The following is a 26,021-nucleotide window of genomic DNA, read 5'->3' as shown; positions in this document are numbered from 1 at the left end:
GTCTGGCCTGCTGCGTTCCACCAGCATTTTGTGTGTGTTGCTCAAGTTTGGGTAATATCATTTTACAGAAAAGAGCTTTTACTGTAAACTGCAAAGGTTCTAAGTTATTCAAACAACAGAGTGACGGATCAGAATTTATCAGCATAGCAACCTGAATGACCATTTATGTTATGATATGGTATGTTAGTTCTTTGAAAGTGCCACCCAGTAAGGTCCTAATCCCTTACTTTTCCCCTGCTCTTCTGCAAATACTTGTCCTTCAATACCAAATTCCATTTAGAACAGAAGGCTATCTAAAAATAATAGTTCTTGGCTTTGCTGAGTAAGGGTAAGGGGGAGGAGGATAAGGGCATGGGGAGAAGGGGGAGAAATCTGCAGAGGAGAGGATTAGCAGCTTTAAAGTCCTGTGTGTGAACATACTGGATGTCCTCGCCTGGGCCCAACCCATAGATACAATCACAAGGAAGGAGTGCCAGCACCTTTACTGTATTAGAAGGTTAAGAAGATTCGGCAAGTCTCCAAATGATCTCACAAACTTCTACAGATATACTGTGGAAAGTGTCCTATTTGGTTATATCATGGTCTGATACAGCAATTTAAATGGGTAGGAAAAAAAAAGCACAGAGTACTGAATTCTATTCAATGCATCATGGGCTCATCCCTCCCCAACATGAGATACTGCCTCAAGAAGGCAACATTGATCAACAAAGACCCCCACCATCCAGGCTATCCATTCATCTCACAATGACTATCAGGGAAAAGGTACAGAAGCTTGAAGTCCTACACCACAAAGTTCAAGAACAGATACTTTCCTTCAACCATTCAGTTCTTGAATCAATTAGCACAGGGGTCCCCAACCTTATTTGCACCGCGGACCTGTTTAATATTGACAATATTCTTGCAGACCGGCCGACCGGGGAGGGTGTTCAAGTAGGGTTAAAATCACCTCAACATGTCTTTTACAGTTAGGGTTGCCAACTTTCTCACTCCCAAATAAGGGACAAAAGTAGCAGTCAAATCCCAGGACACTTTACCCCAGGAAACACTACCATGACCATGAAGTCTTGCGCGGGCACCTATGTGCGCATGCGCGTACGTGCCAATTTTTTTCCCCACAAATCAGTTTTGCCTTCATCTTCCCGACTATACTGTACACACATTATTTCTACTTTATATCATATCATGTGTATTTATCATATTATTCCTGCTTTTACTATATGTTAGTGTTATTTATTTTCGGTGTTATGTGTTATTTCGTATGATTTGTTAGGTTATTTTTTGGGTCTGGGAACGCTCAAAAATTTTTCCCATATAAATTAATGGTAATTGCTTTTTCACTTTACGCCATTTCGGCATGAAAGGTTTCATAGGAACGCTCTACCTTAGCGGGGGAAATACGGGACAAGGGCGGTCCCATATGGGACAAACTAATTTAGCCCAATATACGGGATGTCCCTGCAAATACGGGACAGTTAGCAATCCTATGTTCAAGTTCAACAGTGCGTGACAGGGAATGAGGAAAGGTGCAGCTGACTCATCGTTTCCTCATGGCCCGGTAGCACATGCTTTGCTTGGTGGTTGGGGACCGCTGAACTAGCACATCCCTAATCGTTATCTATGAAAAGCAATACTGCAACCACTTTTCACTACAATGGACCTTGTTCTAATTGCAGAAATAATTTCTTGTCAATATGTTTGTTTTTCTTATGAACGCTGCTTATCTGATGTTATGTGCCCATGATGCTGCTTTAAGTACAAAGTTCAAAGTACATTTATTATCAAAGTATGTGCACTATTACAACCTTGAGATTCATCTCCTTACAGGGAACCAAAAAACAAAGAAACTTAATAGAACATATTTAAAAAGACCATAAAACACCCAATGTGAAAGAAAAATAAATTGTGCATGTAATAAAAAAAAAGCAAACAACATTTAGAACTAAAGTTCATGAAAGTGAGTTCACAGTCAATCCACACAAAATGCTGGTAGAACAGAGCAGGCTAGGCAGCATCTATAGGAAGAGGTACAATCGACGCATCGGGCTGAGACATCGACTGTACCTCTTCCTATAGATGCTGCCTGGCCTGCTGTGTTCTACCAGCATTTTGTGTGTGTTGCTTGAATTTCCAGCATCTGCAGATTTCCTCATGTTCACAGTCAATCCAGGAGCCCATTAGTTGCAGGCCAGTGCAGAGACAAGTAAATTTCGCCAAGCAGAAGCCTGTCCCCCGCGTCTGGCCCAGTGCTTAAATCAGTCAAACCTTGACTTGTTCCTCACTCTCAGACCCAGGCTTTGCAGCTTCAATACACTCTTAGGGCTGGGCCCGTCTGTCTCAATTCAGCCCATACCTTTCCAATCTCACCCAGCGTTTAAATCAGTCAAACATCGGCTCATTTCTCTCACTTGGACGTGGAAGCTGTGGTAAACCATATATATGTTGTAACTGGGTTACCTGTCTGGACACGCCCCTCTGCTGACTGCCCCTGTGGCTCCTCCCACAGACCCCTGAATAGAGGACATTTCGCCATTGCTCCTCCTCCTCAGTCCAGGGGCAGACACTCAGCATGGAGGTCACATTTTACTGCGAATAAAAGCCTTTCAGTATGTACCCTACTTCCAGTCTTTTGGAGTAATTGAAGGTGCATCAATTTTATTCGCAGTAATTTTAAAGCATTGAACGCACTCTGAGACCCGACAAGTTAGACCTCAACCCACAAACACCTGAAGCTGGAAACGCTTTCGAACTCTGGCTGGCCTGCTTCGAATCATACCTAGAGGCGATTGAAGCGACCGACTCCACAGCGAAGCGCAGAATTCTACTCTCCAGGGTCAGTCCACGGGTCTACTCGATGATCAGAGACCAGCCGAGCTACGTTGGCGCGATGAGCGCACTTAAAGGACAATACCTGTGGCTGGTAAACACCGTCTACGCGCAGCATCGCTTTGCGACTCGGCACCAGCGGCCCAGGGAATCAACTGTTGAGTTTGTCCAGGCACTACAGACGCTCGTGCGGGCCTGCGATTGCCAGGGGCTAACGGCAGGACAGCATGCAGAGCTCCTAGTGAGAGATGCCTTCGTCACGGGGACCAGGTCAGTGTAAGTGTGCCAGCGGCTGTTGGAAAAAGCTGATCTTACCTTAAGTTCGGTGATCGAGCTGGCCAACACGCTGGAGGCCGTTCTGCACAACCCTGAGGCTCTCCAGGCACACGATCCCCCAATGGCCTCGTGGGCACTGCAGACCCCGCAACCCGCCAGCAAATCGACCTCGGCTGCTGCCAGTTGCGAGTCCGCGAAGTGCTACTTCTGCAGACTCGAGAAGCACCCCTGGAAACACTGCCCGGCCCGAGAAGCTACCTGCTCCAGCTGCGGAAAGAAGGGCCACTTCGCCAAGGTAAGTCCAAACCGTGAGCGGGATCGAGCAGCGCCCAAGACATGGGGGTCGCCATCTTGCCTGCCGCAATCTTCCCTGCACGCCGCCACCACATGCGAGACATGGGGGTCACCATCTTGCCTGCTGCCATCTTCCCTGCACGCCGCCACCACATGCGAGACAATGGCCTCAACCCTGGCCTCTGTGACTCTCGACCAAAGCACTCCCCACCAGCTGGCAAGGTCAATGATGGATATCCTGGCGGAGGGGCGCAGGACAAGCTGCCTGTTTGACATAGGCAGCATGGAAAGTTTTATCCACCCGGACATGGTGCAGCATTGCGGACTCGCGATACAACTGGTAAGTCAGAGGATTGCCATGGCTTCCGGGTCGCATACAACAGACATCCGGGGGGCGGGGGGGGGGGCATTGTGTAGCGACGCTAGTGGCGCAGGGCATAGAATATCGAGACTTTACGTTACTGTTCATGCCTCAACTGTGTGCCCCTGTGCTGTTGAGGCTCGATTTCCAGAGCCACCTGAAAAGCGTGACAATGGAGTATGATGGGCCCCTCCCACCAATCACTGTCGCAAATCCCCAGTTTTGTAGGAATACGTCACATACCCTGCTACTGACCACACACACACACCGACCCGCACATCCCACCCAACACCATGCCAACTGTCGCACTACCGACACCACTTGTGGCCTCTCCACCCTCAAGATCTCTCCCCCACCACTGTTCACCAGCCTGACCCCCGACTGTAAACCTGTGGCAACTAAAAGCAGGAGGTACAGCGCGGGGGACAGAGCCTTCATTAAGTCGGAGGTGCAGCGGCTGCTCAGGGAGGGGGTCATTGAGGCAAGCACATGTCCTTGGAGGGCATAGGTGGTCATTGTTCGGAACGGGGAAAAAAATAGGATGGTCGTGGACTATAGCCAGACCAATAGGTTCATGCAGCTCGACGCATACCCTCTACCCCGCATCGTGGATATGGCCAATCAGATAGCACAGTACAAGGTGTACGCGACCATAGACCTAAAATCCACTTACCACCAGCTCCCCATCCACCGGGAGGACCGCCCTACACCGCCTTCGAGGCGGACGGCAGGCTTTATCACCTCCTGCGCGTCCCCTTCGGTGTCACGAATAGTGTATCTGTCTTCCAGAGGGCAATGGACCAGATGGTGGACCAGTGCCAACTGAAGGCCATGTTCCCATATCTGGATAACATCACCATCTGCGGTCACAACCGGCAGGATCACGACAACAACCTCCAAAAATTTCTCCAAGCGGCCAAAGCTTTCAATCTCACCTATAACAAGGACAAGTGTGTGTTCGGGATCACCCGACTTGCTGTCCTTGGGTGTGTCCTGGAGAACGGAGTCATTGGCCCTGACCCCGACCGTATGCGCTCCCTGTTGGAACTCCCTCTTCCCAACACCCTCAGAGCCCTCAAAAGGTGCCTGGGCTTCTTTTCATATTATACCCAATGGGTCTTTAACTACGCAGGCAAGGCCCGCCCCCTGGTCAAGTCCACCACATCCCCCCTCTCAGCCGAGGCCCACGCGGCCTTCAGCCGCATAAAAGGGGACATTGCCAAAGCAGCAATGCATGCGGTGGATGAGGCCATTCCCTTCCAAGTAGAGAGTGACGCCTCCGACTTTGCACTGGCTGCTACCCTCAACCAGGCAGGAAGACCGGTGGCGTTCTTCTCCCGTACCCTTCAAGGCCCTGAAATTCAGCGCTCCGCGGTGGAGAAAGAGGCCCAGGCCATAGTGGAAGCTATTAGGCACTGGAGGCACTATCTCGCCAGCAAAAAGTTCACCCCCTGCTAACTGACCAGCGCTCAGTCACATTCACGTTTAGTAACCAACAGCGGGGCAAAATCAAAAATGATAAAATTCTCAGGTGGAGAATCAAACTCTCCACCTTCAACTATGACATCATGTACAGGCCTGGGAAGCTCAACGAGCCCTCCGATGCCCTATCCCAGGGAATGTGCGCCAGCGCGCAGATCGACCGGCTATACGCCCTACATGTAGATCTTTGCCAGCCGGGGGTCACCCGGCTTTTCTACTTCGTGAAAGCCCAGAACCTGCCTTACTCCCTTCAGGAGATCAGGACGATGACCAGGGACTGCCAAGTCTGCGCAGAGTGCAAACCGCACTTCTACCGACCTGAAAAGGCACAACTCATCAAGGCCACCCGCCCCTTTGAGTGACTGGGTGTTGACTTTAAGGGCCCCCTTCCCTCCACCGACCGCAATGTGTACTTTCTTAACGTTATCGACGAGTACTCGCAGTTCCCCCTCGCCATCCCCTACAGAAACACCCCACGGCACTCCCATAACGGGCGCGACGCACACGCACGAGGGATTACCGACGCCTAACGTGCTGGCACCTCAAGTCAGGCCGGGGCCAGCACAACAGCTGTCACCGGTGCAATCACCACCGGTGCTACGTAGATCACAGCGACGGACTCGACCGCCTGATAGACTTGACCTGTAAATATACTTGTTTTAAATATTGTCAGTCACTTCACCCCACGGGACTCTTTTTAAAAAAAAGGAGGGGTGAATGTGGTAAACCATAACTGGGTTACCTGTCTGGACACGCCCCTCTGCTGACGGCCCCTGTGGCTTCTCCCACAGATCCCTGAATAAAGACCATTTCGCCATTGCTCCTCCTCCTCAGTCCAGGGGCAGACACTCAGCATGGAGGTTATATTTTACTGTGAATAAAAGCCTTTCAGTATTTACCCTACTTCCAGTCTTTTGGAGTAATTGAAGATGCATTAGAAACCACCACCTCCACTATGATGCCTCAAACAAGAAAGATTTTCATTGTATTTGTGCAGATGACAATAAACTTGACTGACTTTAACTTCTGACTCTGATAAGAGCTGAACCATAGATTAGTTTGCAGTTTGTACATTTGGACCACCTGGACACCACACTTTAGCAAGCACACTAATGAGAGAAATAGGGTGCAGAAAAATGATACCCAGGATGAGGAAAACCCTGAAATGGTCTGCCTCATGGCAAGGAATGTTCAGAAGCAACAAACACAAAATGCTGGATGAACTCAGCAAGTTAGGCAGCATCTATGGACAGAAATAAACGGTTGATGTTTCAGCTGCGACCTTTCATCAGGACTGGAAAGGAAGGGGGAAGAAGCTAGAATAAGGTGAGGGTAGGGGAAGGACTATAACTTGCAGGTGATAAGTAAGATCAGGTGGGGAAGGAGTTGAAGCAAGAAGGTGGGAGGTGACAGATGCAAGAGGTGGAGCTACAGAAAGAGAAATCTAAGTAGAAGTGGACCACGGGATAAAGGGAAGGAGGAGGGGAACCACAGGGAGGTGATGGGCAGGTGAGAAGGGGTGAGTGGGTAACCAGAATGTGAAATGGGTGAGCGAAGGGGGAAGTGGAAGTAATTACCAGAAGTTGGAGAAGTCAATGTTCAAGCCAACAGGGCGGAGGCTACACAGACGGAATATGTAGATGCGCATCTGTAAATGTGAACTTCCCAGCATTCAGGACACTTACAGAGACAGGTGTGTAAAAAGGGCCCAAAGGATTGTTAGGGGCCCAAGTCACCCCAGCCACAAACTGTTCCAGCTGCTACCATCCGGGAAACGGTACTGCAGCATAAAAGCAAGGACCAACAGGCTCCGGGACAGCTTCTTCCACCAGGCCATCAGACTGATTAATTTACGCTGATACAATTGTATTTCTATGCTATATTGACTGTCCTGTTGTACATACTATTTATTACAAATTACTATAAATTGGACATTGCAAATTTAGATGGAGACATAACGTAAATTGTTTTTCTCCTCATGTATGTGAAGGATGCAAGTAATAAAGTCAATTCAATTCAATATAATGTGTTGCTCCTCCAACCTGAGGTTGGCATGAAAGCATTAGGGGAGACCATGGACAGGCACACCGGTATCTTCAGAATCTCATGTCTAAGGGACATTCACGACCGTTTTTATGAAGGTTTTTAACATTATGAAAGGGTTTGGTTGAACAGATAACAAATATTTCATTGACAGGAGTCTAGAAACCGAAGAAAATAAATTTAAGGCTGGCAAAAGAACCAGAGGGTTGGAGAGGAAAACCCTTCTTCAGTAGAGGAAACTATCATCTCAAAAGCACTGTGAAAGGGGAGTGAAAACTGATTCAATAACTTCAAAGGGAAATGTGCAAAATGATCCAAATTCAAAACACAGCATTGGCAATAGTAGCTACAAGCTTTAAAATGCTTTCTTCACCTAGGTTGGTTTATCTGGGATTCTAAGCACACAGTGGTCGTCTCAAACGTCTTCTGAAATGGGTTAATATGCCTCAATATCAAAGCCTTATAAGGAAGTTTAAAAAAAACCACAGGTTTCAATAGGTACATTTAATGTCAGAGAAATGTATACAACATACATCCTGAAATTTTTTTTCTCAGCCACCGGGTTTGAATTGACAAGGACTTCATTAACATATGTAGGCTTGTATCTACATTGGGAGAGTTATCTTACTGATTATTCAAGCAATAACCTGACACAGTCCATATGAAATCGCACCTTTCAGCCAACATACAAGACTCCTCCATTGATCCCTTGATATAACCTCTCCTATCAGTCGTGCAATCCCACCAGTAATCATACTGGCCCCTCTAAGTGATTTCAGGTGAGCTTCATGGCATTAGATCAAACACAAGCAAGAAAACATCTTCCTCTATTCCCACGTTGCCTTCCTTTAGCAGAACACTTAATATTCCATGCTAAACAACACATAAAAAGCAAGAGTAGAGTGCTGTCGGTGTGGGACATCAACCTTCATTCCAAATGTCACAGTTGTGCCAACACTGGCCAAGCTGGTTGAGTCCTTTCAGACTGGGTGGGGGGTCAGCAAGAAGAGCCATATTTCAGCATCTATCTGCTATAGATGCATTTATCTAATGTAGTACATGATCACAGCTCAATTGCCTTGTACTGTTTGTAGAGACAGTCTTTTCTTCACTCTTTTTATCAAAAGAGTAACAGCAACATCAATTAAGTAGAATAGAGCAAGTACATGTAGCTGATCTGAACTAAAATTTCACCTTACAGTTGAGATTGTGAAAGTGCAAGACCACAGGTACATTCAAGCAGTTCGGCATTTCTCAAATTGCGAGCTTCATCACATCCTGGGAACCATGCTGAGGTGTACATTCTCTTGACCCCTCTCAGCAACAGCACTGACTCAATGCTATCCTGATCCAGTTCTACTTCACCCTTCACCACATCTGCTTTCAACAGATGACTTGCTTCCTTCCACAGAAAGGTCATAAAGTTGAACAATTCTTAATTCTGTTACCATTGATCTTTGTCCCCTTCATATTCCTTTAATTACATCTCCCCTCCCAATCCTACTTCTTCTGTTTCACTGTTCTTCTTGATCTTCTCCACTCTTGATGATCAGTCCCCCACAGAACCTCATTCTCTCTGTCCCCACCCTAAGACTGAGCCTGGCATGATGTTGATTCTCTCACTGTATTTGCCCCAGGACCTTCCTTATTTACCCAGGAATCCTTACCCCAGACCTGGGATCCAAAGACCCCTTGCTTAATGGCATAAAATAGGTTAGGAACTCTTGCCCCAGACTGTGAATCTTTTCCCTCATCTTGATAATGCCTAATCCACCTACACCCCTCCCTTTGGCCTCTTACCCTGTCCAGATGTATTAACACTAACTGCTACTACACATTAACTGTTTCAATTCCTCCTGCGCCTTTTTACACTCTAACATACCCCCACCCCTGTTCCATTCACAACAGACCAACCATGCCTTCCTCAAATCTCTTTACAATGGATATTGCTACTCTCTCTGGCAAACTGATTGCTCCATTGTTGAAAAATTAGCCCCCTGACATCTACACAAAAGCCCACTGGACCATGGCCCCAGCACTAAAGATCAGGTCATAAAAAACTTCAAGAGTTGTGACCTTTAACACCTAGAAACAATAGTGAGAGTCACAATTATGGGTGAAGCAGCAGCAACTCTACTTCCTTAGAAGTTTGCATAGATTCTACTTTGACAAACTTCTAAAGATGCACAGTGGAGCGTATCCTGACTGGTTGTATCACAGCCTGGTCTGGAAACACCAATGCCACAGAACAGAAAAGGATGTGTAAAGCCCAGTCCACCACAAAGTCCTCCTCAATATTGAGTACATTTACATGAAGCACTGCTACAAGAAAGCAGCATCCATCATCAAGGACTCCCACCACCCAGGCTATCCCTTCTTCTCACTACTACCATTCGGGCAAGAATACAGAAGCCTTAGGTCCCACACCACCTGGTTTGGGGATAGCTATTACCCTACCTCCATCAAGTCCCAACCTCCACTCTGAAATGAATCTACAACCTATAGACTCACTATCAAGCACTCTTTGCAACTCAAGTTCTCAGCTTAGCTTTATTTGCACAGTTTGTTAACACAACTTAATTTTTAATTTGCACAATGGTGTTTGTCAGTCTTTGGTTATTCATGGATAGTTTTTCATAAAATTTTGTTTATTTTTTCTGTAAATGCCTGCAAGAAAATGTCACAGTAAAATACTGTAATAATGACGTAGTTTGATAGTAAATAGTCTTTGAACTTATACGACTTTGAGAAATGATTGATCTAGTTTAATCAAGCAAGTATGAAGTGTTGCAATTTTGGGAGGTCAAATATAAGGAGAAAGCACAAAGTTAAAGGTAAGACCCTTAATAGCACTGAAGTACAGAGGGATAGCTCCCAAAAGGTGAATAAAAGGAGAGTTTGAGAATACAAAAGGAGAGGGACTAGCTTTAAGAACAGACAAAATGCTGGAGGAACTCATCAGGTCAAGCAGCATCTATGGAAAAAAGTACATTCGACGCTTCTTGGCCCGAAAAGTCGACTGTACTCTTTTTCCATAGATGCTGCCTGGCCTGCTGAGATCCTCCAGCATTTTGTGTCTGTTGCTTGGATCCTCAGCATCTGCAGATTTTCTCTGTGATTGGGACTAGCTTTGAGGTGAGAGGAGGAAGGTTTAAAGGCAATGCATAGGGCAAGCAGCTTTTCTTGAAACAGAGTCATAGATGCCTGAAACATGCTGGCAGGGGTGGTAGTTCAAACAGTTGAACAGTGGAACGCAAGACACTTGTAGGTAGCCACATGAATACACAGAAAATGGAGGGAAAAAAACAGATCATGTGCAGGCAGAAGGGATTAGTTTAATTTGGCATCGGGATTGAGAAAGACATTGTGCGCTGAAGTACCTTGTCCTGTGCATGTACAGTTCCAACAATCTCAGGGAACACAGTGATGTTCAAAACCTCTTCCAATTCACATATCATTCAACTTGGACATAAAGGGATGTACTTTAATCCTGCTCAGAATTCTGTATTCCTCACCTTACTACACCATAAAAGTATCCTTATCATAATGGCTCTGAAAGACAGCTTGCAATGCCCTGCCCAAGGAAGACTCTGTGAATGGCTTGAATGAGAATGCAATTGAAAAGGACTAAGTGGGCAAAGGGAAAACAAGGGGTTAACTATCAAAGGCCTGGCACAGGTGTAATAGCTATACTGCCTTCTCTGCACCATACAAAAGTATGGAAGAATGGAACCTACACTCAGTGGCTACTTTATCAGGTACACCTGCTTATTAGAAACATAGAAAACCTACAGCATTTCGGCCCACAAAACTGTGCCGAACATATTCTTACCTTAGAAGTTACTTAGGGTTACCCATAGCCCTCTATTTTTCTGAGCTCCATGTACCTGTCCAGCAGTCTCTTAAAAGACCCCCTCGTGTCACCACCGCCGGCAGCCCATTCCATGCACTCACCACTCTCCACGTAAAAAACTTACCCCGACATCTCCTCTGTACTAACTTCCAAGCACCTTAAAACTGTCCCCTCTCATGTTAGCCATTTCAGCCCTGGAAAAAGGCCTCTGACTATCCACACGATTAATGCCTCTTATCATCTTACACACCTCTAGCAGGTCACCTCTCATCCTCTGTCGCTCCAAGGAAAAAAGGCCGAGTTCACTCAACCTATTCTCATAAGGCATACTCCCCAATATCCTCGTAAATCTCCTCTGCACCCTTTCTATGGTTTCCACATCCTTCCTACAGTGAGGCAACCAGAACAGAGCACAGTACTCCAAGTGGGGTTTGACCAGGGCTCTATATAGCTGCAACGTTACCTCTCGGCTCCTAATCTCAATCCCACAATTGATGAAGGCCAATGCACCGTATGCTTTCTTAACCTCAGAGTCAACCTATGCAGCAGCTTTGAGCGTCCTATGGACTCAGACCCCAAGATCCCTCTGATCCTCCACACTACCAAGAGCCTTACCATTAATGCTATATTCAGTCATATTTGACCTACATCTCGTTCGGTCCCGGTGACTTATCCAACTTGATGCTTTCAAAAAGCTCCAGCACATCCTCTTTCTTAATATCTACATGCCCAAGCTTTTCAGTCCACTGTAAGTCATCCCTACAATGGCCAAGATCTTTTTCCATAGTGAATACTGAAACAAAGTACTCATTAAGTATCTCTGCTATCTCCTCCAGTTCCATACACACTTTTCCACTGTCACATTTATTAATTTTCAAAATTTTAAACATAACAATAATATTGGTAAACAGAGAATGGGATTACATTATTGATAGCTAACATTTGCAAATATAAAATTGCTGACAGTACACGTATGTTAGATCTCCCCAACTCTAAATATAATTGAATATGGTAAAAGATAAATGGAAAAAAAAAACTGGGGAAAAAAACCCAAACTAGAAAAGAAAAAAAACACAATAAATTAAGCTAAGCAAAACTAGACTAAACTAAACAAAACTAAAACAAAGTCGGGCTAACATATTACATTGGATACAATCATTAAAGTCGTTAACTCCACTCCTCTATCTGTATATTTTTAGTTAAAAAAAGTTTTGAAAAAGGTCAAACTACATCATTTGAAAATGCTGAATAAATAGTCGCCAAGTTTCTTCAAATTTAGCCGAAGAATCAGAGGTGCCACTTCTGATTTTCTCGAAATTTAAGCAAGATATAGTTTGAGAAAACCATTGAAATGCAGTAGGAGGATTGACCTCTTTCCAATTCAATAAGATAGATCTTCTAGCCATTAACGTAAGGAATGCAATCATCCAGCAGGCTGAAGGGGATAAGTAACTATCTTCCAGCATTGGCAACCCAAAAATTGCAGTAATGGGGTGAGGTTGTAAATCAATACACAAAACTGTAGAAATAATATCAAAGATATCTTTCCAATATTTATCCAAAAAAAGGGCAAGACCAGGACATATGAGTCAAAGAAACAACTTCAGAATGATATCTATCATAAATAGGGCTTATATGAGAATAAAAACGAGCTAATTTATCTTTAGACATACGAGTCCTATATACCACTTTAAATTGTATCAATGTATGTTTAGCACATAAAGAGGACAGGTTAACTAATTGAAATTTTTTTCCCATTTTTCTGTAGATAAATGAAGTTGAAGTTCCCTTTCCCATTCAGTCTTAATTTTATCAGATATACCTGAATTTATTTTCATATTCAAATCATAAATGATTGCTATTAAACCCTTCTGATAAGGATTTAAACCTAAAAATTTTTCCGTGATATCAAATGGATATGAAGTTGGAAATGTAGGTAGCTTAGTATTTAAAAAGTTTCTAATTTGTAAATATCTGAAAAAATGAGATCTAGGCAAATTATATTTATTAGATAACTGTTCAAAAGACATAAAACAGCTATCCAAAAATAAATCACGAAAGCTTAATATACCCTGCATTTTCCATACTAAAAAAGCTTGATCTATAACAGATGGTTGAAAGAAAAAGTTAGACATAATAGGGCTTGATAAAATAAGTTGGTTCAAACCAAAAAATTTACGAAATTGAAACCATATTCGTAGTGTATGTTTAATTATTGGATTAACCATTTGTTTATTTAATTTAGAAAGAACAAATGGAAGTCAGAGAAAACCCTTGCACGGATTTACATTCCAGGTTTACCCATTGTGGGATTAAAATTATATCCAGATCTTGTGTCCAAAATATTAAATATCGAATATTAATTGTCCAATAGTAAAATCTAAAATTCAGCAATGCTAAATCACCATCCTTTTTAGACTAGTGTAAACATTTTTTACTTAATCTAGGATTTTTATTTTGCCATATATATGAAGAAATTTTAGAATCTAAAGTATCAAAAAAGGATTTAGAAATGAAAATTGGTAATGCTTGAAACAAGTATAAAAATTTAGGTAGGACAATCATCTTAATAGCATTAATTCGACCAAGCATTGATAGAAACAATGGGGACTATTTAATAAACAATTCTTTAACCTGATCAATTAAAGGTAAAAAATTATTCTTAAATAAATCCTTATGTTTCTTAGTAATTTTAACACCCAGATAAGTAAAATAATGAGTAACCATTCTGAATGGTGAACATCTATAAATATGCATATTTAAAGGGAAGAGTTCATTCTTATCAAGGTTCAATTTGTAGCCAGAAAAATTACTAAACGGATCAAGCAAGGATATTACTGCTGGAATAGATTTTTCGGGGATAGAGGTATATAGTAATAAATCATCAGCATATAGTGATAACTTATGTATTTCATTCCCCGGAGTGATACCAAATATATTAGTTGATTCACGAATAGCAATGGCCAAAGGTTCCAAAGCAATATCAAATAACAATGGACTAACTGGACTTTGTAAAAGCTTTTATAGATATGTGAAAAGAAAAAGATTGGTTAAGACAAATGTAGGTCCCTTACAGTAAGAAACAGGTGAATTGATCATGGGGAACAAGGACATGGCAGACCAATTGAATAACTACTTTGGTTCCGTCTTCACTAAGGAGGACATAAATAATCTTCCGGAAATAGTAGGGGACCGAGGGTCTAGTGAGATGGAGGAACTGAGGGAAACACATGTTAGTAGGGAAGTGGTGTTAGGTAAATTGAAGGGATTAAAGGCAGATAAATCCTCAGGGCCAGATGGTCTGCATCCCAGAGTGCTTAAGGAAGTAGCCCAAGAAATAGCGGATGCATTAGTGATAATTTTTCAAAACTCTTTAGATTCTGGCCTAGTTCCTGAGGATTGGAGGGTGGCTAATGTAACTACCGCTTTTTAAAAAAGGAGGGAGAGAAAAACCGGGGAATTAAACCTGACATCAGTGGTGGGGAAAATGCTAGAGTCAGTTATCAAAGATGTGATAACAGCACATTTGGAAAGCGGTGAAATCATCGGACAAAGTCAGCATGGATTTGTGAAAGGAAAATCATGTCTGACGAATCTCAAAGAATTTTTTTGAGGATGTAACTAGTAGAGTGGATGGGGAGAACCAGTGGATGTGGTATATTTGGATTTTCAAAAGGCTTTTTGACAAGGTCCCACACAGGAGATTAGTGTGTAAACTTAAAGCACACGGTATTGGGAGTATGGTATTGATGTGGATAGAGAATTGGTTGGCAGACAGGAAGCAAAGAGTGGGAATAAACGGGACCTTTTCAGAATGGCAGGCAGTGACTAGTGGGGTACCAGAAGGCTCAGTGCTAGGACCCCAGTTGTTTACAATTTATATTAATGACTTAGAGGAGGGAATTAAATGCAGCATCTCCAAGCTTGCGGATGACAGGAAGCTGGGCAGCAGTGTTAGCTGTGAGGAGGATGCTAAGAGGATGCAGGGTGACTTGGATAGGTTAGGTGAGTGGGCAAATTCATGGCAGATGCAACTACTGCACAGAGTCTTGTCATCTTCAGAAGTTTTCGGATGACTCTGCCACAGTTGGATGCATCAGCAAGGGAGATGAGGTTGAGTACAGGGCTACTGTAGGAAACTTTGTCACACGGTGTGAGCAGAATTATTCGCAGCTTAATATGAAAAAGGCTAAGAAGCTGGTGGTAGACCTGAGGAGAGCTAAGGTACCGGTGACCCCTGTTTCCATCCAGGGGGTCAGTGTGGACATGGTGGAGGATTACAAATACCTGGGGATATGAATTGACAATAAACTGCACTGGCCAAAGAACACTGAGGCTGTCTACAAGAAGGGTCAGAGCTGTCTCTACTTCCTGAGGAGACTGAGGTCCTTTAACATCTGCCGGACGAAGCTGAGGATGTTCTACGAGTCTGTGGTGGCCAGTGCTATCATGTTTGCTGTTGTGTGCTGGGGCAGCAGGCTGAGGGTAGCAGACACCAACAGAATCAACAAACTTATTCGTAAGGCCAGGGATGTTGTGGGGATGGAACTGGACTTTCTCACGGTGGTGTCTGAAAAGAGGATGCTGTCTAAGTTGCATGCCATCCTGGCCAATGTCTCCCATCCACTACATAATGTACTGGGTGGGCACAGGAGTACATTCAGCCAGAGACTCATTCCACCGAGATGCAGCACAGAGCGTCATAGAATGTCATTCCTGCCTGTGGCCATCAAACTTTACAACTCCTCCCTTGGAGGGTCAGACACCCTGTGCTAATAGGCTGGTCCTGGATTTATTTCATAATTTACTGGTATAATTTACATATTACTATTTAACTATTTATGGTTCTATGACTATATATTATTTATGGTGCAACTGTAACGAAAACCAATTTCCCCCTGGGATCAATAAAGTATGACTATGACTAATTTAATGTGGATACATGTGAGGTTATCCACTTTGGAGGCAAGAACAGGAAAACAGATTATTATCTGAATGGTGGCCAAGTAGGAAAAGCGGAGGTGCAACGAGACTTGGGTGTCATTGTACACCAGTCATTGAAAGTGGGCATGCAGTTACAGCAGGCGGTGAAAAAGGCGAACGGTATGCTGGCATTCGTAGCAAGAGGATTTGAGTACAGGAGCAGGGAGGTACTACTGCAGTTGTACAAGGCCTTGGTGAGACCACACCTGGAGTATTGTGTGCAGTTTTGGTCCCCTAATCTGAGGAAAGACATTCTTGCCATAGAGAGAGTACAAAGAAGGTTTACCAGATTGATTCCTGGGATGGCAGGACTTTCATATGATGAAAGACTGGATCGACTTGGCTTATACTCTCTTGAATTTAGAAGATTGAGGCAGGATCTTATTGAAACGTATAGAATACTAAAGAGATTGGACAGGCTAGATGTAGGAAGATTGTTCCCGATGTTGGGGAAGTCCAGAACGAGGGGTCACAGTTTGAGGATAAAGGGGAAGCCTCTTAGGACCAAGATGAGGAAAAACTTCAGGAAAAACTTCTTCACACAGAGAGTGGTGAATCTGTGGAATTATCTGCCACAGGAAACAGTTGAGGCCAGTTCATTGGCTATATTTAAGAGGGAGTTAGATACGGCCCTTGTGGCTAAAGGGATCGGGGGTATGGAGAGAAGGCAGGTACAGGGTTCTGAGTTGAATGATCAGCCATGATCATACTGAATGGCGATGCAGGTTCGAAGGGCCGAATGCCCTACTCCTGCACCTATTTTCTATGTTTCTACAACCTTGCCTGGTGCCATGAAACAACTGAAAAAAGGGAGATCTTTGACTATTGGTAAATACCGACGCCGAAGGGGTAAGATATATTAAATATATAAATATAAAATATAAATATATAAAGATATAAATATCGGTCTTAAGTTAAATTTCTCAAGCATAGTAAATAAATATGTCCATTCAACTCTGTCAAATGCTTTCTCAGCATCTAGTGAAATGACACATTCTGGAATTCTAGATGAAGGGGTATAAGCAATATTCATTAACCTCCTAATATTAAAAAATGAATAACGATTTTTAATGAATCCAGTCTGATCAACAGAAATAATTTGAGGCAATACCTTCTCCAATCTAGTTGCTAATACTTTAGAAAAAATCTTGGAATCCACATTCAACAGGGATATAGGCTTATATAGAAACATAGAAAATAGGTGCAGGAGTAGGCCATTCGGCCCTTCGAGCCTGCACCGCCATTTATTATGATCATGGCTGATCATCCAACTCAGAACCCCACCCCAGCCTTCCCTCCATACCCCCTGATCCCCGTAGCCACAAGGGCCATATCTAACTCCCTCTTAAATATAGCCAATGAACTGGCCTCAACTGTTTCCTGTGGCAGAGAATTCCACAGATTCACCACTCTCTGTGTGAAGAAGTTTTTCCTAATCTCAGTCCTAAAAGGCTTCCCCTTTATCCTCAAACTGTGGCCCCTTGTTCTGGACTTCCCCAACATCGGGAACAATCTTCCTGCATCTAGCCTGTCCAATCCCTTTAGGATTTTATACGTTTCAATCAGATCCCCCCTCAATCTTCTAAATTCCAACGAGTACAAGCCCAGTTCATCCAGTCTTTCTTCATATGAAAGTCCTGCCATCCCAGGAATCAATCTGGTGAACCTTCTTTGTACTCCCTCTATGGCAAGAATGTCTTTCCTCAGATTAGGGGACCAAAACTGCACACAATACTCCAGGTGTGGTCTCACCAAGGCCTTGTACAACTGCAGTAGTACCTCCCTGCTCCTGTACTCGAATCCTCTCGCTATAAATGCCAGCATACCATTCGCCTTTTTCACCGCCTGCTGTACCTGCATGCCCACTTTCAATGACTGGTGTATAATGACACCCAGGTCTCGTTGCACCTCCCCTTTTCCTAATCGGCCACCATTCAGATAATAATCTGTTTTCCTATTTTTGCCACCAAAGTGGATAACTTCACATTTATCCACATTAAATTGCATCTGCCATGAATTTGCCCACTCACCCAACCTATCCAAGTCACTCTGCATCCTCTTAGCATCCTCCTCACAGCTAACACTGCCACCCAGCTTCGTGTCATCCACAAACTTGGAGATGCTGCATTTAATTCCCTCATCCAAGTCATTAATATATATTGTAAACAACTGGGGTCCCAGCACTGAGCCTTGCGGTACCCCACTAGTCACCGCCTGCCATTCTGAAAAGGTCCCGTTTATTCCCACTCTTTGCTTCCTGTCAGCTAACCAATTCTCCATCCACATCAATACTTTACCCCCAATACCGTGTGCTTTAAGATTGCACACTAATCTCCTGTGTGGGACCTCGTCAAAAGCCTTTTGAAAATCCAAATATTCCACATCCACTGGTCCTCCCCTATCCACTCTACTAGTTACATCCTCAAAAAATTCTATCTTTCACCGCTTTCCAAATGTGCTGTTACCACATCTTTGATAACTGACTCCAGCAGTTTCCCCACCACCTACGTTAGGCTAACCGGTCTATAATTCCCCGGTTTCTCTCTCCCTCCTTTTTTAAAAAGTGGGGTTACATTAGCCACCCTCCAATCCTCAGGAACTAGTCCAGAATCTAACAAGTTTTGAAAAATTATCACTAATGCATCCACTATTTCTTGGGCTACTTCCTTAAGCACTCTAGGATGCAGACCATCTGGCCCTGGGGATTTATCTGCCTTCAATCCCTTCAATTTACCTAACACCACTTCCCTACTAACATGTATTTCGCTCAGTTCCTCCATCTCACTGGACCCTCTGTCCCCTACTATTTCTGGAAGATTATTTATGTCCTCCTTAGTGAAGACAGAACCAAAGTAATTATTCAATTGGTCTGCCATGTCCTTGCTCCCCATAATCAATTCACCTGTTTCTGTCTGTAGGGGACCTACATTTGTCTTTACCAGTCTTTTCCTTTTTACATATCTATAAAAGCTTTTACAGTCAGTTTTTATGTTCCCTGCCAATTTTCTCTCATAATCTTTTTTCCCCTTCCTAATTAAGCCCTTTGTCCTCCTCTGCTGAACTCTGAATTTCTCCCAGTCCTCAGGTGAGCCACTTTCTCTGGCTAATTTGTATGCTTCTTCTTTGGAATTGATACTATCCCTAATTTCTCTTGTCAGCCACGGGTGCACTACCTTCCTTGATTTATTCTTTTGCCAAACTGGACGAACAATTGTTGTAGTTCATCCATGCAACCTTTAAATGCTTGCCATTGCATATCCACCGTCAATCCTTTAAGTGTCATTTGCCAGTCTATCTTAGCTGTATATGTGTATATGATGCACATTCAGTAGGATCTTTATCTTTTTTAAGAATTAAAGAAATAGTAGCGCCATAAAGGGATTGTGGTAATTTACCTTTAGATAATGCATCCTCCAAAATTCTATATAGCCAAGGTGAGAGAATATTAGAGAAGGATTTTAAAAATTCTACTGTGTAACCATCCGGACCAGGTGTTTTACCTGAATTCATCGAAGAAATAGCATTTTTAATTTCATTTTCAGTAATGGGAGCTTCTAATACTAAATGTTCATTGAATGAGAATTTCGGGAAATTCAGTTTCCTTAAAAATTCGTGCATTATAGTAGAATCATCAGGAAATTCTGATTGGTATAGTGAAGTGTAAAATTCTTGAAAGGATTTATTTATCTCATCATAGTCAACGGTCAAGGTACCATCTCTTTTACGAATCTTAAGAATCTGACGTTTGACCAAAGCAGTTTTCAAGTGATTGGCCAGTAATTTACCAGATTTATCACCATGTATATAGAACTGACTCCTAATTTTAATTAATTGATTTTCGATCGAGGATGTTAGTAATAAACTATGCTTCATTTGAAGTTCAACTCTCTTTTTATAAAGCTCCTTACTAGGAGCAATAGAGTATTCCTTATCAATTTCTTTAATCTTATCAACCAGCATATGTATTTCATTATTAATTCAATTTTTCAGTCCAGTAGAGTATGAAATAATTTGACAACATATATATGCTTTAAAAGAGTCCCGTGGTACCCCACTAGAAACTTCTTCTGTAACATTTGTTGAAAAAAAGAAATCGATCTGATCCTTAATAAAATTAATAAATTTCAAGTTTTGAAGAAGAGTAGAATTAAACAGCCATTGTCTAATGCTGGAAGATGTATCCGTTAATTTGATAGATAGTTTCAAAGGCGCATGTTTGGAGATTGCGATGGAATCATAATTACAGTCATTAACAGATGGAATTAAACAAGAGTCAATAAAGTAATCAATTCTAGAATAATTATGATATACATGAGAAAAGAATCTTTATCCTTGGGGTGTAAAAATCTCCAAATTTCCAAAATTCCTGTATCAACCATAAAAGAATTGATAAGAGTAGCAGATTTATTCGGAAGTGTCTGATTAGAGGCAGATCTATCCATCGAGGGATTTAAACAACAGTTAAAATCTCCACCCATTATCAACATATAATCATTTAAATTAGGAAGAGATGTAAACAAATACTTAAAGAATTCAGGATAATCAATATTTGGAGCATAAACATTCACCATAGCAACTTTTTTGTTGAAAAGTAAACCAGTAATTAACAAAAATCTACCATTCGGATCTGAAATAGTTTCATAATGAATAAATAAAACTGAAGGATCTAAAAATGGAAACACCTTTCTGGCATTCGAGTTCAAATGATATTGTTGACCCTTCCAAAACCTAAAAAAACACTGATTTTCCTCTTTCCTCACATGAGTTTCTTGTGCAAAAATAATGTGAGCATTCATTCTGTGGAATACATTTTTTTTAAATTTCTGTTTAATCGGATGGTTTAAACCGCTTGTATTCCATGAAACAAAATTAATAATATTATGCATATAACTAGAGTTAACCATTTGGTATATAAAGGGTTAACCAGAGTACAAACTCATGGATCCAGAAGAGGAAAAAGAGGTTTGAGGAGGAACCAGAAGTTACGACATTTCGGACAGTTTTGTAGTTGCAAGTCAGCCCCATTGAAAAAACTAATCTAAAGATAGAAAGACCCCCACCCCCCCCACCCACAAAGACCTGGAAAAAAAGCCAAAGGCGAAAAGGTAACCTAACACTAAATTTAACCGCATCTTTCTAGAAGGCAGCCCAAAAGATATATATTATTATATTTTTAAAAAACCATCCGAAAGAAATTACCCTAAATAAATGAAAACTGCAGTTACTGAAAGCATAAGACAAAATATCATCTTATTAATATTTTTTTAAAAACCAAGCGCCAACTCATATTGTTAATTCTTTTCAAACAGAAACAATAAAAAAGACGCAACGAGAGTGAAAAAACAATGTAGGGGGAAAAAAGCTGCCATCTTGAGATGTAAAGAACCAAAAAAAAAACAAATACTTCCCCCAACATTTCAACAGGAAAACAAAATTAAACCCCGAATCTTCTACTTAATTACTTTCAAAAACAGAAAAAGTAAAAATAAGGATAGAAAATAAATTTTTAAAAACAGGCAGAACCATTAAGAAAAGAAAAAACTTTAATCTAAAAGTATAAGAAAAATACCTACACTACAAACCAAGAACATAGTCCTCAAACTATCAAAGATTCAAATCTGTAAATCTGTTATTAATCAAAAACAAGTAAGAACAAACATGAAAAAAGAAATAGTAGATTAATTAGGTCTTAGCAGACAAATTCAGATCATCAAGAAATTTTTGAGCTTCAATCGGAGATTTAAAGAGACGGTGAGACTTATAGGCGAGGACAATTCTCAGACAAGCTGGGTAAAGGAGAGCTGGTTTAAAACCTTTCTGATAAAATTCAGAAGACAATGGTTTAAAAGCCATTCCTTTCCCTTAAAACTTCAGAACTAAAATCCTCAACCAAACTAAATTTGAAACTTTGAAATTCGATCATTCCTATTCTTCGGGCAGCTCGTACCAGACGATCTTTGAAGTGAACATAATGGAACCAAATAATAACAACTCTTGGTTTAGAACCTGCGATCGGTTTGGCGAAAGGAATACGGTGAGCTCGGTCTATTAATGGAGGGGTATCCAAAACTTCTGATCCAAACGCGTCCATTAAAAATTGAGAAAAGAATTTAACAGGATCACCCTTCTCAACGTCTTCGGGGAGTCCGATTATCTGCAAATTCTGTCTTCGGGAGCAATTTTCAAGATCGATAATCTTGGATTTATAACGTTCCAACATTTGAGGTGTCAAAGATAAATTTTGCTCCAAGGATTCAATTTTCCAATCCCTTCGCCGAGCAGCTTCATCGAGTTCTGAAATTCTTGCTTATTGTTGTTCAAATTTGCGTCTAAACGATCTAAGATTATCTTCAACTGTCTTTAAAACTCCTTCAATCACAGAAAATCTGTAGGAAATTTTTTCATCTTGACGGTTGAATTTTTCATCTAAAAGGTTCGAAATTGTATCTAAAGTTAATGGGATGTCTGTAGATGGCTTAGGATCGCCATTTTTTCTTACCTTGCCGTCAGAATCTTTGCTGTTTTTAACATCCCTTCGTCTGAGAGTTGTCATTTCCAACAACTTGAAATCAAAGTTCAAAAAATATATCTGTATATAAACCCTTTAGTGTAGGTTTAATCAATATGAATAAGGTTGGTTACGGGTAAAAAAAAAGTAAAGGGAATGGAGCGAAGCTGAAGTGTACCTCACTCCATGAGCGCCTCCTAGAAAGTTCGATGGTCCTATTCTCTAACATCTTATTCTCTTGCTCTTCACATACTTGTAGAATGCCTTGGGGTTTTCCTTAATCCTGTCCGCCAAGGCCTTCTCATGGCCCCTTCTGGCTCTCCTAATTTCATTCTTAAGCTCCTTCCTGCTAGCCTTATAATCTTCTAGATCTCTATCATTACCTAGTTACTTTCGTAAGCTCTTCTTTTCTTGACTAGATTTTCAGCAGCCTTTGTACACCACAGTTCCTGTACCCTACCACCCCTTCCCTGTCTCACTGGAACGTACCTATGCAGAACTCCATGCAAATATCCCTTGAACGTTTGCCACATTTCTTCCAGACATTTCCCTGAGAACATCTGTTCCCAATTTATGCTTCCAAGTTCTTGCCTGATAACCTCATATTTCCCCTTACTCCAATTAAATACTTTCTTAACTTGTCTGTTCCTATCCCTCACCAATGCTACGGTAAAGGAGATAGAATTGTGATCACTATCTCCAAAATGCTCTCCCACTGAGAGATCTGACACTGACCAGGTTCATTTCCCAATACCAGATCAAGTACAGCCTCTCCTCTTGTAGGCTTATCTACATATTGTGTCAAGAAACCTTCTTGAACACACCTAATGAACTCCACCCCATCTAAACCCCTCACTCTAGGGACATGCCAATCGATATTTGGGAAATTAAAACCTCCCACCACGACAACCCTGTTATTATTACACCTTTCCAGAATCTGTCTTCCTATCTGCTCCTCGATGTCCCTGTTGCTATTCAGAGGTCTATAAAAAAAAATCCAGTACAGTTATTGACCCCTTCCTGTTCCTAACTTCCACCCACAGAGATCCATAAATCTGAATTCCTGCCCCCTGCTCCAATCCCTCAGCCACGCACTTATCCTCCACCTCACTCTATTCCTATACTCACTGTCACGTGGCACAGGCAGTAATCCCAAGATGACTAGCTTTGTGGTCCTGCTTCTCAACTTCCTTCCCAACTCCCTGTAAGTCTGCTTTCAGGACCTCCTCCCTTTCATTCCCTATGTCGTTGGTACCAATATGTACCACGACCTCTGGCTGTTCTCCTTCAGGATATCGTGGACACGATCAGAAACATCCTGGACCCTGACACCTGGGAGGCAAACTACCATCCGTGCTTCTTTCCTGCGTCCACAGAATCGCCTGTCTGACCCCCTAACTATAGAGTCCCCTATCACTGATGCCATCCTCTTCCTTTCCCTACCCTTCTGAGCCACAGGGCCAGACTCTGTGCCAGAGGCGTGGCCACTGTTGCTTCCCCCAAGTGGGCCATTCAACCCCCCCCAGACAGTACTCAAGCAGGAGTACTTATTGTCAAGGGGTACAACCACAGAGGTGCTCTCTAGCATCTGACTCCTGCCCTTCCCTCTCCTGACTGTTACCCACTTATCTGTCTCCTATGCCCCGGTGTGAGTACCTGCCTATAGCTTCTCTCTATCACTTCCTCACTTTCTCTGACCAGATGAAGGTCATCGAGCTGCATCGCCAGTTCCCTAACACGGTTCCTAAGGAGCTGCAGCTCGACGCACCTGGTGCAGATGTGGCCATCCAGGAGGCTGGAAGTCTCCAGGGTTCGCACATCTGACACCGAGCACAGAACACCGGCCCCCTGTTTCCATCCAGGGGGTCAGTGTAGACATGGTGGAGGATTACAAGTACAATTACAAGGATTCGAATTGACAATAAACTGGACAGGTCAAAGAACACTGAGGCTGTCTACAAGAAGGGTCAGACCCGTCTCTATTTCCTGAGAAGACTGAGGTCCTTTAACATCCGCCGGATGATGCTGAGGATGTTCTACGAGTCTGTGGTGGCCAGTGCTATCATGTTTGCTGTTGTGTGCTGGTTTTTGTTTGTTTTTACACATCAGGGACACCCCAGTAACTGTAGGCCAGTCTTTTTTATAGGCAATGATAACCAGGGAAGAAATGCAATAGCCATTTGGAGAAGCCTTAATGAATTAATGAGGAGGTAACCTGATCTTTTTTTGAAGACAAGCCCTATTAGATTATCTTTGTTTGTTGCAGGTAATGTCGGTGAGAATTGTACTGGGCAGCCCGCAAGAGTTGCTAAGCTTTCAGAACAAAGAGGGACAAGGAAAGAAATTACATCAGATTTATAGATAAGAGATGTACAATCTCTCTCCAATACAGCACAGGAAATTCTGATACTTACAAAGAATTAATTGCGCACACACACAACTTCTGAGCTATAGGAGAGAAACAAAAACATTGTTTACTCATGTAAGTTTTTCACAAACTAACAGTTCCAGTTTAATACACTTACCAACAATACTCCTGTGCAATTCTAAACACTAATCAGGGTGCAGGTTTAGCTATTCACTAAGGCAGTAAGAGTAACTTTCAAACACTTTTCACAATAGCATCCATTCCGCTTACAAGGTAAACCACATTATTTGTTCTCTGATGTTTATTTACAGGGTCAATGATGATGGTGTACGTAAATGCTAACTTGGCTCAGTTGCTAATGCTGGTGCACAAGTCAAATGAAGCAATCTTAACTAATGCTACAGAGGACACTTTAAAGATGCATTTCACTTTCAATTGGGAGCCCTTTCTCTAAGCAGAAGTTAAAGTAAGCCCACTTTCCCATTCAGGTGGATCTGTTAATATGCGAAAGGAACTAATAATTTATGAGAATCCTAGCCAATATTTCTTGCTGCACTGGAGTGTGTAAAGCACCAACAGGTTTTGCAGTTGTTGGGTTTGGCTGTGCACAGTCTGCCCACCTAACAGTGATTGCACTTCAACAGTATTTTGATGCATTTCAAAAACAACCTGGAGATTTTTGATTATTAAAAATTCCTTCAGGTTGTCATAGGCAGGGGAGGTAATGGGGAGCAGCTTGCACCACATGTTAAATGCTCCCAGTGGTCTGCATCTCAAATAGCCTCTCACAACGAAGTCCAGCTTTTGGCTTTCATGAGTGGCTTAGTTATTAAGCCTGCTGGAACAGTTTTTACTGACAAGAGAAGGAGCTAAGGTGGGTTACTGGCACCTTGAAAACAGTCACTCCAGGCAGATGGAGCTCGTCAGCTGTGGTTGGCAGTTCATCTAGAAGGAAAACTCTGATCTCAAAACTCTGCTCCCTTGTGGCTATACCCACTTATGGGGAAGGCTTCCGGAGTAAACCTCAAGG

The 26,021-nt window shown here is 42.5% G+C and overlaps 1 protein-coding gene across 4 annotated transcripts in view; it reads right to left on the bottom strand.

Moving 5' to 3' along the window:
- The window catches only part of rabgap1l (RAB GTPase activating protein 1-like), a 586,024-nt gene that overhangs the window by 507,370 nt on the left and 52,633 nt on the right, over positions 1-26,021 (bottom strand). The window contains exon 2 of one of the 4 annotated variants that reach the window (XM_063063653.1): positions 25,038-25,071. The exons of the other annotated variants lie outside the window; for them this stretch is intronic. The gene's annotated coding sequence lies outside the window, so the exon portion shown is untranslated. The remainder of the gene's footprint in view (positions 1-25,037; positions 25,072-26,021) is intronic. 4 annotated transcript variants of the gene reach the window in all.

This window comes from Mobula hypostoma, chromosome 12 (genome assembly GCF_963921235.1).
Source record: "Mobula hypostoma chromosome 12, sMobHyp1.1, whole genome shotgun sequence".
NCBI lineage: Eukaryota > Metazoa > Chordata > Chondrichthyes > Myliobatiformes > Myliobatidae > Mobula > Mobula hypostoma.
The sequence above is the reverse complement of the archived record's forward strand: the minus strand, read 5'-3'. Positions and strand labels throughout refer to the sequence as shown.